Genomic DNA, 13,570 nt, shown 5'->3' on the forward strand with positions numbered 1-13,570 from the left:
CTGGGTGTCAGCTTAAACTCTTCTTGAGCTATCACTCAGGGCATACAATGAGGGACACTTTCACATGGAAGGGTTGAACCTGTGTTAAAGTCCAGTTTCTAACAGACTCAGAAGAGTAAAACTATTTTTAAAAACAAGAATTATATGCTGAGAAATTTTTTTTTCCTGTTTAAGAGTGCTTCAAACTATCCTCTGCCCTAATAGTATATAATGAGCCAGTTGATACCTCATTATACACAAGGAAGGTGGGGTTAAGATTATGTTTATGGTTATCCACAGCTGTCCTGAATCTGGATTAAGTAATTATACTTCCATTGCATCTTCTGTCCCAAGAACGCCAAAACAAAGGTTACACTGACTTTATGCGACGCAATTCCTTTCTGCATGCACCCATCTCTTAGCTGTTATACAGTTGCCCTTCAACAATTTGCAGTTGCCCAGTCCAACAGGTAGCAACACTGCTAGCAGGGGATTGCTAACATGATAAAACACATTAAAACTGGCTATTGTGAAAATCCCCCACCATCCTGCAAGCTTTGCATTTCTATTTCTTTTCCTTTAATTAAAATTGCTGAATGAAAATTAAAACAGTAAAATGCATGCAAAATACATTGCCATTTCTACTAAACCATTTATGCTGTGCTTCTTGCACCTTGAAGACATTGGAAGCACCAGGTACTCTAAAACCAGACTGGCCTAGGTAACTCTTGTCAGATCTACTGTAGACATATGTCACCAAGTATGAGGCACTCTCTCTCTCTTTGGGGAAATTGGAGCTCCTGGTCAATACCAGCTGCTGAATGCCACTACTGGCACCAGATCTTTTCAGAAGCACAGAAGTGGCTCAGGCTGTAAGACCCAGAGGTCTTAGTTCAATCCCTGCTACTAGGAGACTGGTCCATCTAAAAGGACAGCTGCTGGGTTGTGTTCTGAAATCCTAATTCCAGCGCCCTACAAAGTGTGGTGGAGTCAGGGAGGACAGCATCCAAGTTAACCATATTTTGGTAATAAGAATTCAGGGACAGAATCCTAGAATCTACTGAATTTGATTTGAGATGGCAGTAAGTTTCCTAACCACCATTCGCTGTCCTTCATGGGAGACATCATGTCAAACCATACCAGCTTTCTATATTCAGACCAACCCTGCTGAATCCTCAGTGAAACAAACCTTTCATTATCAGTTTCAACTCCCTGAAAGAAACACGCAAAAAGGATCCCAAAGTCCTATTTCCTCTCTCTGCCAGTTTGCTATACATCAGAAGACAGAAGTCTTCCTTATACCCCAGCCTACACAACTGCATTACAGTATCAGAGCTGGAGGGCCATAAGGAGTCTCAAAGGAAATTCCCTCCTTACCCTGGCAGGAGGGCATGCCCTGGAGCATGGGAGTGACTTATCTTTATCACTGTAAATACTGGGTTTCTTGCAGAGTAAAGGTTTTACCAGTTCTCATTTCTAATCTGTTTGAATTTTCACTGAGAGGGGTGTCTCTGAATTCACTTTCTAGGACAGGGTACCTCTTCCTCCTTTTGCACAGGTTGCTTTGTAATCTCATCACATAATCCCTGCTGTCATGATGGGGCACAGCAGAACTGCTTGGCATGTGGGGCTCAGGGTCTCCAGGGCACTTACAGAGGCTGGACAGCCATGAAAGAACAACCTTTTCAGCCCAGTTTCTCAGGTAACTTCTGAATCCAGATCATAGCTGGAAAAGTGAACATCTCTCAGCCTCTCTGCTGATCTTGCTCACAAAGGAGTAACTCTCAACATTGCATATCATAGTAAATACACACAGGAATGATCCAGGTAACAAGAGTTGCAAGCTACCTCAGGTAGAGTGCAGGTCCCTCAGCTGTGAAAAGCTGAGCAGGAACATGTGTCCTGTCTAACCTCCCTCATGCTATTCTGCTAGTGACCATTTCTCCCTCTTTCTCTGACCTGAATGTTTGATCCTGGGCCATGAGCCAATGCAAACCAAGCATTAGTTACAGCAAGCTTGGGTCAGACCCCAAGCTGGGCACCTTAGAGACAAAAAACCCTATATCCTATCATCAATCTCTGAGACAGGCTTCCTCCCACCAAACCCATCTATTTCCTTAAAATGATACATGGTATTCACTCTTCTAGACACAAGACATACAGGTTTAGGGAGGTCAGGCTGTGGTAGATGTCAACACAACACAGGATAGCAGCCCTATTTTCTCAAATCTCTACTTGTTGAATCACAGCCCTGTTTCCTAAAGGGCCTGTCTAGAGAAGGCTCTGGGAAAGAGGTAAATGGTCTGTATTCCCCAGGTATAAAGCACAAAGATGTCTTCCAGAAGCTCATGTTCTGATGTTCTAGACTTAACTCAGAGCAAGGACAAAGACAGTGTCAGACATACACATCTGCAAGCACACGCAGAGCAACTGCATGCATAATCTTCACTTGCAATGCGAAGCTTTGTCTACTTTTCCCTAGCCTTGGCTGCTCTATGGTCAGCACCATGCTCTAATACATTTCGGGCAACATCAGTCCTTGCCTTCCCAATCAACTTGGATCACAACAGCAGCAGTTTTCTGTAGGTACAATTGACTGATCAGTGACTCCTGGGTAACAAGTTGACTGCAGCCAGAGACCACTGACACAGAGATTAAGGAATGTGATGCTAAGATAACGGATAGAGATAGAAGGGTGACCTGCTTTGAGATTCAGAAGGAGCAACAGATGGACCTTTCACAAGCAGTGCATTAATATTACTATGGGTGTCTGCTGCAGAAACAGATGCTGGGGACCTATGTCAAATAGGTAACAAGAAAAACCAGCCATGAAACCAAGACTGACACAACTGAGGATGAAGCTGATCTACCTATCATATGATGAGTGAAAGGAGCTGGCACAAGCATGAGTTTCTTTTTGTGTGACAGTTTATGCCAAAGTGCTGTGCAGGCAAGATCACACAGCCCTCACGGGTCACTTTTTGCTGAGTGGAAGAAAGGACCCTGAAGCCATTGCCAGGGTGAAAGACTTCTCCCAGCCCAACTCTCTTGGCTGACTCCACCTTGGTTTGGTAGCCCCACTCCAGTCCAATTACAGATCTAGATTTTCTCTTTTCCTCAACCCCAAACCCTAATTTTCCAGTGAAGCACTAGAAAAGGTCTCCGACCATTGTAGAGACAGAATATTTTGCCCAAGCCAGATCTGTTCATAACTGCAACTTTTCCTAGGCAGGCCCAATTACACTGCAGCTCTATGCTTTTTCCTTATCTCTATCCTAGCTCTTATTTTCTTTGCTAGACCACAGACAAGGACCCCTCCCCAGCCGCTGCTCAGAAGAAAGACTGCTCCCAGGCTAAGTCTTTTGGCAGTAAGAGCATCAAAGTTGGGGTTTAGAGAGAAAAAGCACAGAACTGCAGTTAGAGCGGGGCTGGAAAGTTGGCCCTGAAGAAATCATTCATCTGTGCAGTGGCTGCAGAGCTTGTCCGTGGCTTAGAAAAGGAAATTAGTGTTAGTGTTCAGAGAAGGAGCAAGCTAAGAACTATCTTTGGAGTGGGGCAGGAAAGGGACTGTCAAAGGCAAGTTGGAGCTGCTGACAGTTCTGGGCTTGCAGAAATCTTTCATCTGGGCACCTGCTTGATGAAGTCTACCCTCAGGAAAATTACCACTAGGGCTCTAACAGCTACACTGGCAAGAGATAGCAGATGCACCTAGTTCAGTCTCCCAGGGCTAAACAGGGCAGACTGAGGAGGCAGCGTCCTGCTAGCCCTGTAAAGCAAATCCCACTTCAGCTGGTTCTCAGAAGGGCTTGTAAAACTGATGCAGTAAAATGTCTCTGAAACTACCAGTATATAACAGCATCACCAGGCTGGACAGAGACTGCCCTGTCTTACAAGGAAAAGCTAGTATGGAGCCAGTCACACGCAGTCTCATCTGCTGTCTCCTCAAGGCACAGGCCTGTTTTTAATCACTGGGGCCTGCAGCTCAGACTGAACTTGGCAGCGCTTCACTCCATTTGATGATCCTGCTGGAAGACATTAAAGTCTTTCTCTTCATTCAGAAGAAGGGGAGCCAGTGCCATCCAGTCACACTCCCAGAGTTAGGCTGGAAATAAAGCCAAAAGCTACTAGCAACCCAAGGGTTAAATTTCCTTGTCATACTCTTATCTATAGCTAGGCCCTTTTGTTTGGTTTCAAAGCAGAATAAAAATCCAGCATGTCTGGGACCACATCCTTAATCTCAGAAAGATTCAAGAGATACTAAAAAAAATGGGCTAGCAGAGCTACAGAATTTCTTTCCTCTACTCCAACAAACTGCCTCTGTTCTTTAAAGATTTAGGTGGCTCTTTGTGGAAGAAGCAAGCCAGGAATGATGTACTGACTAAGGCACAGACAGGCTCTCTGTCCTGGCCTGAATAACTCACCCACCAGCTCCAGGCATACAAAGCCTATACATTCAGCTATGCTGTCCAGACATGCAGTGGGCAGGAAAATATATGCTCCCTGCTTCATATTTTTCCTCATCAGAGCTCTGATTTCAACCAAAATAAACTAAAGACAGAGATAATAAAGTCAGTTCTTGAGTAGATTTTCTTTACAGGGAGGAGTGAGGACTCTGTATGTGCTTAAAGTGGGAAAAGTCCAGACATACCAACGCCAGCTGTACGTACAGCTTAGTACACACACGTTAAAAGATGTGCGGGAAGATAGTCAGGCACACACCTGGATGCTGCTATACAGCAGTACACACACCCGCGCATGCATGTGGTGCCTCACAGACAGGCAGTTTATGGATGCAAAGATTGTGTACGTGCTCACCTGCACAGGTAAGCGTCTGCTTTTACCTTCCCACATTCATGCTTAGGCTCCCGTTTATCTGTCCCTCTCACACATGAAAGCACTGAGAAAAAATCATGGGCAGACATTCAGAAACACATATGCTTCCACAGCACAAAACACACACAAACCTATAACTCAAAGGTCCCCTCCTCTGGCCCAACCAAGCACACACTATGGGAATTACTGCAGCAGCAATTGAAAAAGGAGTTCCATGTTAGGAGCTGTATGTGCCTAAGAAAAGATAGTCCATAAAAACTAAACAATCCAGCCAGACAAAGCATGTAAGAATGGAGGAAAGTAAAGGAAGTGACAGATAATTAGGAACCAAGAGAAACTGATGAAATAACTTGCTCAAGGTCACACAAAAAGGTTTGTGGTGGAACTTGGTGTCTTCTGACCCCATTCCCCACAAAGAGCAGCCTCCATATACTAGGAGCTGATTGCTCTTATCCACATATATTCATCTAAATATTCTATGTAAAAGCAAACAGAAACATACCTCCCCAGGACTAACTTCAAATGCTAGTCTGGCATCCAGTAGTATTTTTGGCCACAGACTGGGTCCTTCCCACTCTTCCCCCCTTTGTAAAGCCATCTCCTCTTTTAGATTCTTAGCTTCTGTCTGAGGCTAAGCTCAAGTATCGCTTTTCCTCTAGGAAAAGAAAACCATAACAAATCTAAACTCTGGAAAATCATCTCATACCTCTCGTTCTTGTGCAGCACTCCGCTACATGACAGGCGCTGAGCTTCAAGCAGAAACCAGGCAGTGTCAGACAGCAGGAGCGGCAGAGAAAGAAAGTCCTGACTTCAGGCATCAGACACATTCTGAGTCCCAGCACTGGCAGCTTTCCATTCACCCAGCGCTACAGAGCAGAGAGCAGCCGATCTGCCCTGGGAGATAATCTCAGCAGCACATCTGGTCTTAGCTCCGCAACTCGGCATTAATTATGACTTGTGCAGAAAGCATTTGAAATATCCAATGAGATGCAGAGCTCCCCAGCTCTCTCCACACGGGGAAGGAGAGAGAAGAGAGACAGGCAGGTAGGGTCTTGCCCACCCTCGAAGCTGCCGCCAATGTAAACAGCAGCTAAGTATAGGTCACAAGTTTTAACAAAGGCATCCCCCATCGGCTCTGTAATATATTCATGCTCTAATTGCTTGTCAGATCTATTCTAGATAGCTGGAAAAGCTGAGCAACAGTTGCTGTCTGCATGCCACACTCTGGATCCCTTCCTGATACAGGCAATGTTAGTTGTGCTACAGGCAACCTGGTGCCCTGCTCTGGCTTCTGATCCGCTTGCAAAGCACCAGAAGCAGAAATCTCATTTTGGAGGGAAACATTGCCTCATCTTAGCCTTAGTGTGCTCTGAGAGTATCACCGCAGCTCTGGGACATGTTGGAAAGTTTCACTCAGCTTAGGACAAGCTAGTCTTTGACGTGTGCAGTTTTTTTGTACTTACAGCCTCTGCTTTAGCCCTTTACAGAGAAGTTGCCTGATGATGAATAGCTGCTCAGCTGAATAACTGGTAGGGGAAGGAACTACAAGCTCCTTACAATGTGAACCAATTCCCAGGACCTACTTGCAGGAAAACATTCACCCCCTTGGCTCCTGCTCTCAGAGTAAGAAGCCTGCAGTTCAGGAAAATGCTTATCACACAATGTCCCATGCAGTTATACAGAGGTCAGCCCTCCATCCCATTTAGAAAATGCATTCATGTGACTGCAGATCTGCAGCAGTTACCACCCAAAACCTTTGCACCAAGCTTTTGGGGAATTTTATCAAGTTTGGCTAACTTCATCTCCCTCTGCAGGAAAAAAAAAATGTTATCCCTGTCTGCACCTACTCATCTGCTTCTGTTATTAAAATATCATGTCTGTGGTCGCTGCATAGACCACACTCATCTGAACTAAGTGGTCCATCACTTTCTTAACTACATTGTGTCTCAGTTTGAACACACGTGTCAAAGAAGATACTGACCCATTAGTCAAGCTCTGAGATTCCAGTCACCGAGACAGTGTTGTCCCACAGCTCAAGAAACTTGAGATCAAACTCTGTCTCTACATTCTGTTTTGAACAAAAGCTCCTGAAGAAATGACTCTCACACTACAAGTGAGGGCAGTACCAGGATCAAAAGCTCCAGTTCTTGAATGGCGAAGTAGTAAGGGTATTCCTTAGCTATTCAAGATATACCTTGAGTAGCAAGGTATTGCACAACTAGACACCAGAATCCCAGACAATACACTAGACAGTATTTAAAGCCCACTAAAGAATATTTTGAAAGCGATGGAGATCTTTAAACAAAAGGTACAAACGGGATCCTGGGTATTCTTCACCCTTTTAGTATCTTCTCTTCCCTTGTAGAGAACACAGCAGGCTGCAGGTTAGGGGGAGCCTGCCCACAGTGCTAACTGGTGAGCAGGACTAATCCTCTTTAGAATGGCTGAAACACCATCAGGATTTTTGGTACTATTCCCTGGAACAATGCCTCAAAATGTGTCACGTCTGCTAATAACATTATGGGACTCAATGTATGGGATAGGAGCCCAGGAGTTAGCAAATGCAGACTTTTATTCTTCCACTCACTTTCTGTTTTCCATATCTCAAAACACAAGAACAAGGAGGTATCCAATGAAATAGAGTCACGTTGTTTAACACGGATATTGCCATACCCAAAGTATAATTAACCTGTGAAATTCACAGCCTCTCTGTAGCCAAGGACACAGCATGACTCAAAGCACAATTAGACTTCAGCACAGCTTGTAGTACCGTGAGTTGTATGAGAGATGACGAAGACAACATAAACTCTTCTCCAACGAAAGAGCAAACACAGCTCTCTGGTGAGAGAAAAAAGCAGAAGGAGCACATGCTTGCTCACATAAGCATCACAACTAAAGCATAAAATGGCAGCTGCTTCAGTGTTGTTCTCTGCACATAGTAACTCTGCAGCTATAGGTGTCCTGTGAGAAGAATGCAACATTGTCCTGCGTATCTACACACTCCATAGTTATCACCTATCTTCTTATATGAAACAATTCTCAATCCCTTTCAAAGTGTTGTATTAAAAATCATGACAGACCACAGAATATGAGGAGATTGGAATAAAAATCACTATATATATATATTTATTTTATTTGTCTTCTGTGTTTTGAATTTCCAGGTCACATTTGGATCTTGCTTTCTCTGTTAACAACATTTCTTAAAAATGAAATCCAAGATTCACACATAATCACTGGATTGCATGGGCTGCAGAATCCAGAAGCATACTTGATACTGTAAGAATAGCAATAAAATCTAGAGAGCTGGCCACATTGTTCATAAAATACCACCAAAATTTTCACCTGGAGATCTCCCCGTATACATGTGCCAAGGAGAGAAGGGGTAATGGAGACTGAACTCTCTCTTTCCCCATTGGTGTGAATATTTTTAGCTGTAGAAGTTTACCACTGGGCAGCTCTTATTTACCTAAAGAACTTAGGCTCCTAAAACTGTTTAGTGACTAAATCTCACATGAACTTGCTGCTGGGGAACTGGAGGCATTTTCTTTCCTGGTGTCATTGTATGGAGAGAGTCCTAGTAATGCTCTCACAAGCTAGCACCACCACAGTTATTCTGCTGCAGGTACCAGAACAGGGAGAAAGCATCCTGCTTGTACATGTCACTACAAGCCTTGAGACTGGCTGGGAAGTTCACTACAGCTCACACAACCTCTGAAAATCCAGGCATGTCTCACGCTTGGCATCTAACTCAGGTCAAATTCAGTCTTGAATCTGGTTGCAACAGACAGGAATAGTGAACCTGCATGAACTCAGAAAATATTCCTCCTCATCTCTGATTGTGAGCAAACTTGTTGGCTTCCACAGCTCTAGCAAGTGCCCATAGGGTGTGAGTATTTTTAGATGCTGGCTTACACAGAGTATTAGCTAATATACAGGTATACTCAAGCAGACCTGTCTGAGGGAGCTCAGATCTAGGTAATTGCTTCATCTATTTGTAGAGAGAGGGCCTAGTATCAAAGTTAGAATCAGAGCTGAAGTTCCCTAATTTTCAAGTAAGCTGAGCCTTGTACACACTCACTTTTTAACCCAGGCAAACATGGGCACTTGAACACCTCCTTACGTCTGTTGAAAGCTGGCAGTGAAATGGCTACAGGTGATCAGTTTCAGGGCTGAATCCAGAAGAAAAGACTTCAACAGTATGTCCCCTGTACAGAAAATTTCCCTTACAGTTTCCTCCCTCTCCAAACACTTTGGACAGATCCTTCTCTAAACAAAATGATGTCTCCACACCCCTTCCCTGACCTGGGTTGGGGTCTCAACCTTTCCTAGTAAAATGAAATCTTTTGAGAATAAACAGGCTTCTGTTTACTGATTGATAAACCAGCTCACCCTGGGTTAAAAGGTTAGCAAATAGCTATCTTCATCCTTCTATCATAGTAGATTCTGCCTAACCTGTGCAAGATATCTTCCCATCTCTTTAAAATATGTCAGCAGAGGAACTGACTGAGCAGCACTGTAAATTACCCTGCCATGGACTCTGACCAGTTTACGCTCTAAATTGAGCTTGTAACTGTTTGCTCACAGAGAAAAGATGATAAACAGACCTAAACATCACTTAACCACAGCATTCTGAATCCAGAGCCAAACCCCTGTGTTTATTGGTCTATTTCTCTCTAAACAAAACAAGAAGCATCTAGAGAACAAAACATCAAGAGCAACAAAAAATGCCTTTTAGCAAGCAGTGAGCTGGACAAACGTGCCCTGGAAAACTTCTTTCTCCCCACAACATAAGAACATATTTTACAGAACTTTTTATTTCCTGACTCTTGCACATGCCTGTCTACATTTAATAGATAGCTTCCATAGACTTGACTGAAGCTATGTCTGTAGAAAGCATCTGACCAGCAGACCTTCTTTTTCAAGTGTGTAGCATGTAGATGCCCCCACTGCACAGAAAAGTTTTACAAAAATTCTGGATGTAAGTAAAAAATAGTTATGACATAGTATAATTGTTGCCACCAGTGTCTCGTTTTAGAAAAGGATGAGAATTCCAGCTATGGGTTCAAATGCAAGGATCACAGAGTCCAAAAACTGTTGCTGATCCTCATCCTCATCTCCAGTACAGACTGAAACAAGCCACCTGGATTTCTGGCCATCCTGGAACCTGGCAGGGCCCGTGATATAGATTTACAACCAAAATTTAGAAGATCAGCCCCTTTTATCCATTCAGAAAACTTAACAAGCTTATGTCCTCAAGCCTTCCCATATCCCAAGCTTGAGAGGCTGATAACCTAAGCACAACCAGTAACTGAGAAGTAAACAGGATCAACATTGAACACATGGGTGCTTATCCAAATCAAACTTCATCGTAAGTACCTCTGTCGCTCTGTAACCTGCAATTGTAAAACTCACTACCAGGTAAACTGTGTATGATTTCACTTTGTTGCTTCCTCAAATTCAATCAGTGATGAAAATTCCCACACATTTACCTTTATCCTCCACTAACCGACTAAAATCCTCAGTCAATATAAAGCGTAACTTATACCTTCACCACCCAAGCATAAGGTCATGGTCTAAGTTCTAGCAACAGCTGAGCCTGACTGGATGTGCTTGGGGAGGGGATGGCATTTAGCTCCAATTTGTACAATGAATAAAACATTTCAGTAAATCTGCTTGCCTTTCGGGAACACTCTAGGAGAGGTCAAGGGCTCCCTTCCCTGATGTGCAACTCAGAAGGTAGGAAGGGGAAACTGTAAAACCAATTACATGATGCTGGAGGAGAAGAAAAAAGGAACAACTGTGGGGGGTAGAAAGGGAAATAGGAAAAGAGAGATGGTGAATTTCTTTGTTCTCGGCTCCTAAATGGTTAAAATTGTAACTTGCAAGGAGCAGGCTACCATTCCCCTTCAGTAAGCACATATCCACATAACATTCATCAAAGCACTAATACAGAGAAATTAAAATACTTGCCTGCAAGCTGAGAAACACCACAGGAACATGTTTGACCCATTAATCATACACTGCCAGGATGTGCAGTGAGAACCATCAGTTTTTTAATGACTGTCAGCTTTCAAACATCAAGCATGAATCTAATAATTACCGGAATGGTCTCGCCCAAGACACTGCCAGTGCAGGAGGTGGTACTGGTCAGGTTATGTGCTACAGGCAGTAGCTACCAACAATGTAACAAATGCACAACCACTATCAGCAATCTGTGGCACTTACTAGAGGAGAACAATCCGTTATTGAAGCAAACACAAGCCCCACCATATTTTATCAAGGTGGATTGCTGCTAGCAATGTGAAGCTAATGACTCCCTCCAGACCTTTTTCTTTGATAGTCCAGGTGGACTTAATCTTCTGTGAACTCATTTATTTCTACTTTGAATCCATTTATTAATTTTGTTTCCACATCTTATGACAATGAGTTGCATAATTTAATCGTACACTGCATGAAAACACATTTTTCTTGGTTCAAACCCCATGACTATGCACTGTTCAAATCCTCCTTACATTTGTAATTTTATCTATCAGACCTTCCTTCAATTTTCTCTTTTCCAAGACACTTTTAAAAGTCATTTTTTTGAGGAAAGGGCTTACGTTGGTTAGATTTTACATCTTAATTGCTTACACAACATTTGAGTACAAGACAGTTCAGGGCAGAGCTTGTATTAAAAATACTACCCTGAGCTTGAAAAACCTTTCCTAGCACAAGTGTCATCCAAATGGAAACATTCCCACGTGACGTTTCATTTTATCAAATCAGCATTTCCTGATCAAAAGACATTTCATCAAGCAAATCCTATGAAAAGCTTTACTTTGCTCACCTTCAAATGTAACAGAAGTAATTTCTAGTTACAGTTTTTCTCTATCTGCTATCTGGTTAAGCAGAGGCACTGAGAAGGATTCTTGCTTAACTGCCTGTCATTCCCCAGCTCTGGATGCCTGCTTTGTGGTGCCCAGGACTGTCCATGCTAATAGACAAGTACTACAAGCTCATTCACCTGATGCCAAACTGCATCATCCTTCAGAAGCCACTGGAACTAAGCTGGTTAATGACAGCTGGAGATACGGCACTGCAGTGCAGAACTAGTGCTGCTGCCCGGGATTTTTGAAACCAGTAGCGGGGGACGTGCCCCTCTGGCAAGCCCTGACACACTACTCCAAGAATATCCATTTCTGTTTTGCGATGACCAGGCTACTGCATGGTCTCCACTCAGAGCCCAGATAAGCTTGGGCACTGAATGTCACTTAAAGCCTTTAGCCAGCAGCTTTAAAGGTGAAATATATGCAAGGAGTGAACTAAAGAGATGTGGAAGTAATGAATGCAAGTAGAGCATCCATCTGACTTCTAAAGGTAGGATCTTCAAAAGCCAGTAAGGAACACCTTTTGCCCTTGACATCCTTTAGTTTTGCTTTTAGTTTTACACCCTTCCATCAAGTATTTATACACATTGGTAAGATCCACTGTGAACCTTCACTTCTCCAAGCTAAACAATCGCAGCCTTCTCAGTTTCTCTTAGTATTTCACTTGCCACAATCCTTTAATCATCTTAGTGGCCTTTCACTGGACTTACTCCAGTAAACCCACGACCTTCTTGTCCTGGGGAGCCCAGAACTAGACAAAGCACTCCAAATGTGACCTTACTGGTGCTGCAAGGAAGGCTCACCTCCCTCAACCTGCTGGCAACGCTCTTTCTAATGCAGCCCAGGAATCTGTTGGCATGCTTTGCCACAAGGGTGCAATGCTGGCTCATGTTCAACTTGCTGTCCGACAGCATCCCAGGTGCTTCTCTGCAAAGCTGCTTTCCAGCTCCCAGTGCATACTGTTGCCTGGGTTTATTCATCCCCAGGTGCAGGACTTTGCATTACTCTCTGTTGAACTTAATGGGGTTCCTGTCCAGTCATTTCTCCAGTCTGTTGAGGCCCCTCTGAATGACAGCACAACCATCTGATTCACCAACCATTCCTCCCAATATCAGCTGCAAGCTTGCTGAGGATGTAGTCTGCCCCATTATCCAGGTCATTAATGAAGCTGTTAAACAGTACTGCCCCCAGTATCAGCCTCTAGGGTGTACTATTAATGACTGGCCTTCAGATGGGCTTTGGGTTGCTGATCACAATCCTTCCAGCGCAACAGTTCAGCAAGTTTTCAGTACACCTCATTCTCTATTTATCTAGCCTGTAGTTTATGAATTTGTAAATGAGGATATTACAGGAGACAGTGCTGAAAGCCTTGCTAAAGTCAAGACAAACAATAATCACTGCTGTTCCCTCATCCACCATTTCATCATAGAAGGTTGGTCAAGCATGACTTTCCCTTCATAAATCCATGCTGACTATTCACAGTCACCTTTTTGACCTTAAAATGCTTGGAAATGATTTCTGGGTTTGTTTGCTCCATCATCTTTCCAGTAACAGAGGTGAGGCTGACCAACCTATAGTTCCCTAGGTCCTCCTTCTTGCCTTTCTGGAAGATAGGAATCTTCAGGGACCTCCCCCAACCACTATGTCTTTTCAAAGATTATCAAGAGTAGCCTCACACACTGGCCAGCTCCCTCAGCGCTTGTGGATGCATCCTATCAGGTCCCATGGACTAAGGTATATCCATTTTCTTTAAATGTTCCCTAACCTGATCATCCTCTACTGAGGACAAGTATTCCTTGTTGATATGCCTGAAGAAGCCTTTCTTGTTGCCCTTCACAGCCCCCACCAGATTCAACTCCAGGTGGATTGTAGCTTTCCTAAGACCATTACTG

The 13,570-nt window shown here is 43.6% G+C and overlaps 1 protein-coding gene across 1 annotated transcript in view; it reads right to left on the reverse strand.

The window, feature by feature from the left end:
• The window catches only part of ARHGAP22 (Rho GTPase activating protein 22), a 132,193-nt gene that overhangs the window by 19,456 nt on the left and 99,167 nt on the right, over positions 1-13,570 (reverse strand). The gene's annotated exons all lie outside the window — the stretch shown is intronic.

This window comes from Strix uralensis, chromosome 7, assembly GCF_047716275.1.
Source record: "Strix uralensis isolate ZFMK-TIS-50842 chromosome 7, bStrUra1, whole genome shotgun sequence".
Taxonomy (NCBI): domain Eukaryota; kingdom Metazoa; phylum Chordata; class Aves; order Strigiformes; family Strigidae; genus Strix; species Strix uralensis.